Source organism: Lepisosteus oculatus, chromosome 16 (genome assembly GCF_040954835.1).
Source record: "Lepisosteus oculatus isolate fLepOcu1 chromosome 16, fLepOcu1.hap2, whole genome shotgun sequence".
Lineage (NCBI taxonomy): Eukaryota > Metazoa > Chordata > Actinopteri > Semionotiformes > Lepisosteidae > Lepisosteus > Lepisosteus oculatus.
Window position 1 is genome coordinate 21,240,954 of NC_090711.1, and position 4,792 is coordinate 21,245,745.

Genomic DNA, 4,792 nt, shown 5'->3' on the forward strand with positions numbered 1-4,792 from the left:
TATGTTCTTAAGTAGATGGTCATCGTAATGAAGTACACTAACGGGTTGTGCCAAGAAGCAATTTAAGGTCACTAAAACCCAAACTTTAAGGATAAAACTGAGGGCCAATTTTGCATAACCAGGTTTCAAACCAAATAAAATACCTGTACATCTTTTTAACCAAGTAACTTGGAGAATAAATGAATTAAAAAAAAACAGGTCTTACATTTTGCCACGTGAAAAATGAAATCCGCTGTCTGTGATGAATGAAAACTGCACCTCTGAGGGCAAATCCTCTGGTGACCCAAAGTCCACCTGTTTTGGCACATTTTCCAGTTTAGTTGTCCAGCTGTGGGAGAAACATTTAAAACAAAGTGGTAGAGGGTCATGTGATTGGGATGAAGTGATGGAGACCAGAGACTGTATCTTTCATTACCAGTCCCCACTTGGTCGTGTTTCTCGCTATCCCACACTGAAGTTATTTGAATCCATCCTAGATGGGTGGAACCAGGATAAATCATGGTACACATACTTATTCTTCCTTTTTTTCGTAACCGGTGAAGCTGATGAACCTGTCATGGCTGCTCTGTTCAGCAGGTTGGTGAGACCCTTTTCTTCATTGAAAAGGAGATGATTGCAGTGACCTCCTGGGTTGCAGATTTTCAAACCAGAATTCAGTAATTGATATCTAGGCTGGACTTTGTTTCTAGCCATCAATGGGCTCGGAAAAAGATTCCGAAACTGATGCTGAAATGTCTGGAGCTCGGGACAGTGGAGCTGGATGAGCACTCGGGATGAGATGACATGTGGATACTGGGCATAAGGGGGGACACTCAAGGGCTCACCCTGGAGAACTGGACAAAACATCATTAGATTACCAGTAGACATTACTGGTTATCACCATTGACCATTAGAAACTGGTAGCTAATTTCTACTGGAACCAACCAGACGTTCTATTAAGGACTGCAAAACGTGATTGTGGAGTAGCTGCACTATACATGTAGGCATCATTCTCCTGGAGACACCACAAGACCCAGTTGTCTAGTTCTTGGTTTCTCAGGAACAGACAAGACTGTTACGGTGGAGATTGGTGCTCTGGTTTCTGATCATGATGGGAAAGGGGCGACTGCATTGACAAGCCTTCACAGGGCAGTTGAGGGGCTCCCAGTGTGGGTCTTCTGTCCTTCAGTGGAAGGGTCTCTTTGGGTGAGGTTCTTGTCTAGTTTTTGGAATTGGGAAGAAGTGCTCTATAAAATCAATTTGATTAATGTGGTGAAGAATATAACGTGTTTAATTTATGAGAAAGGTGCAGGTTTCAGCTTTCATTTCCCTCCTCTTCAGTTCTCCATTTTAAAAACTGAATTGGCCCTTTTTTCTGGAAACATGTCCATCTACACACCTGTCTCATTAATATGAGGAGGCTAGTGTTTTCACTGTGATGAACCAGCGCAATGTTGGTATTCCCAGATTTCTTGCCATGGAACTGAATGAAACGAACAGTGCTAATTAACTCAAAACCTACTAACATTTACTGTATTCATATTAAGCCACCCTGCAGCTCTCAGCTGGCTGCCCACTGGAGCTCAGCAGGGTTGAGCCTGGTCAGGACCTGGATGGGAAGCTTTGGTTGCTGCTGGAAGTGGTGTTAGTGGGACCAGCAGAGGGCACCTACCCTGTGATCTGTGTGGGTCCTAATGCCCCGGGGACACTATTCTGTTGTGGGCGCCATCTTTCGGATGAGACATTAAACTGAGGTCCTGACTCTCGGTGGAGTAGGGAGTTATCCCGGTGTCCGGGCCAAATTTCCCCCCTCAGCCTTTACCGTGGCCTCCAAACTGTCCCCATGTATGATTGGCTTGCACTTGCCCTGCAATGGACTGGCGTCCTGTCCAGGGTGTACCCTGCCTTGCGCTCGTTGCTTGCCAGCTAGGCTCCAGCTTCCTGCGGCACTGTATGGTATAAAGCGGTTTGGCAAATAACATGACATGTATTCATATTGACCTGATTCAGTGATTTGTAATTCATTTTTCTCTAATGCCCAATAAGCAACCACAGGATACTTTATAGGGAGTGTGTACCTGTGTTGTTCGCTCCACACAGACCTGTGTTTTATCATACCTACCGATAACTGCTCCTGCGGTTCTCCAGCTCACTCTCTCTGTGTTTCTGCAGGATGGGAAGTTTATCTTCCTGGGGTTTCTTAGCTGGTAGACAATGCAGAGGACATTTTATTGTGTAGACGTCCCTTAGTATTAAAGTTAAAGTTTAGTATTGCTAAACATGTTCCAATACTGATTTTAGACTGCAACAGTGCTAGATTGGGATGTTTTGTTTTTTGTGGCATTATTCACATTCAAAGAGTAATATTATTGGTGAATAACTACATGCAACAAGTGGTGCCATTTTTGCTTTAAACCAGTGATTCCCAATCCTAGTCCTGGTTTTCATTCCATCCCACCTTCATTAGACTTGAAGCCTTATTTGATCTAAGAAGGAACTATGAAATATCAAAATATTAAATATTTTGTTTCAAGTCACAATTTGGGGATTTTATTACACTTACAACACACAATGGTTAAAGTTGAAACTTTTAAGAGATGGGAACAAGCAGTTCACATTAATCACATTCAATTAATTATTGTTAAGTCAATGAAGGGTTAAATTGTGTAACGGAGAGCTCGGCTGGGATGAAACCCAGCAGGTGTGTGGCTCTAAAGTATTCACAAATCAATAAGATGTTCTGGATTGTTTAGAATAAATTATGGATCATTTAGTCCCTACAGTGGTAGAGTGCTCACATTTCAGGCAGCACTAATGAATCCATTTCACTACAGTTTTCCATTTACTAGCTGGCTTACTATGGGTTCAAACACAGTTAAGCTAGTTTTCATCACTCATACAAGCTACATACATTATATGCATTTCCCTTCATATTTGCTCCATGCCTGTTGAAACCTGTTAGCAAACAAAATCCTCACATGCACATGGATTCAGATTATTTCCTTTATTGCACTGATCCGTTTGTGTGTGGGACGTATCTGTTTTTCTTTCTGTATTTGTCAGATGGGCTTGGGAGAGTGGAGAGGCTTCTGTGTTTCCCTGCTGAAGGACCAAAGCTGAATTCAGGCTGGCTATATCATGCCTCAGTCAAGGCGCACACGTGCATTATCGCAAGTGCGGAAGCAAGCATTTAAGAAGAAGCATTGACATGTACATTGTTTAAAAATAAGGACATTTTGTTAAGATTTATGTTAGTGAACTGTGTGTTGGGATTGGTTTTATTGTGTATTTATGTGTTCATTCTTTTGAACCTTTCTTTGGTGTTGTCAAAGGGGGAGTAGTTTTCTTGCTTCACATTAGTTCTGGACAAGCTATACAGTAAATGGATGATTTCCAATTAATTCTAAAGATACATAATAGAGGAGACCACACCATCCAACACAGAAATGTAGTGGACCACCCAGCAACCATTCTGCAGAGAAGCTGTGATGTAGAAGAGATATTGTCCCACCAAGTGAAGTAAGGGGGATTTTTAGAGAGGCCAGATTGTGCAAACCCAGAGTGGAAATGAATCATGACATCAGAACTTCTGTAAAGTTCTGAAAGGTTCTCCTCTACTTTTGTAAACAGTGATATTTGATTTTTGATGACCAAGTAGTCTGGACTGTGTTCCTCAACACATCTGAAAGATGACATCTCCAGCAAAACTGTACCCATGTTCTTGATTCTGGGGCATTGATTTTAAAAAATTGTTGTTCAGAGGGTAAAGTACCACCTACTGGTCCACAAACACCATATACAGTACATCTTAGATGTCTAACCAAAGCCCGATATGCTTAAATTCTGGGATTTTGCAACATCAAGCTACGAGGTGACTGCACTGATGTCATGTGATGATGAGATATTTACCGACCCTCAGAATAACCCCAAAAGCAACTTCCAGTTCCTGCTACTTGTATGTGCTCAGTGTCACAATCACAGTCTATACAGTAAAATAAACTGCTGAAAACATTATTTTCAGTTAAGTTTACATTGAAACATTAAACAGTAGAAAACATTTGAATACCTGTATTCTTAAAACCCAGAAATGTCTTTTATTTATAAGAAGGAATGAATACCTTTGCCCTCTCTCAGCTCAAGGCACTCTTTCTCCTTCAGCCATCTGTAACAGGGGAAGTTGTAGGTTTTCTCCTCAAACTCCACTGTCACCATCGAACAGAACCAGTCATCTCCAGCGAGAATGGGGGACTTTTCCAGTCTGATGAGCACAATCTCTCCCAGGTGTTTTTTGCAAGTTAAATAGTACATGTCAGACTGTAAGGAAACACACAACATGTACAGTATCATAACTAGATTTGTTTTTAAATTTGTACGTCTGTTTCTATGTGGAGTCTTTTGCTAAGATGGTACATGTATAGTGGATAATGGATCTGACTCCTGAATGTAGTTTTCTAGTTTTCACATCATGGTAGCATCCTTTCCAATGGGTTCTCCCAGAGTGTTGCAGGAAAGTCCATTTTAGATTCCGTTGCTTAACCAAAGTATTCCAAATCCTTGCCAAAGTCAGATCTGCTACCTCTCACAGAGTCAACAGCGATACACAAACCAGAGGAAACAGATGCAAAACTACTTAGAAAAGCATTTAATACTGATAACAGGAGGCAATTCTTTACACAAGGGGTTGTGGGAGAATGGAGCATGTTGCACACCTTTTTTGTTGAATTCAGATGTTGGCATAATCTCTTGATTCTGTTTTACTTTCTTATTTTGCACTGAAGGATATTTTTCTGTTCCTGAAACAATGCTACATCCT

At 41.3% G+C, this 4,792-nt stretch overlaps 1 long non-coding RNA gene across 1 annotated transcript; it reads right to left on the reverse strand.

The window, feature by feature from the left end:
* Positions 1-211: 211 nt before the first annotated feature.
* Positions 212-4,286, reverse strand: LOC138223299 (uncharacterized). The gene is made up of 3 exons (XR_011181722.1): positions 4,098-4,286; positions 2,102-2,183; positions 212-328 (listed from the first exon to the last, which is right to left on the reverse strand). It is a non-coding gene; the product is annotated as an uncharacterized lncRNA (long non-coding RNA).
* Between the last annotated feature and the right edge of the window lie 506 nt (positions 4,287-4,792).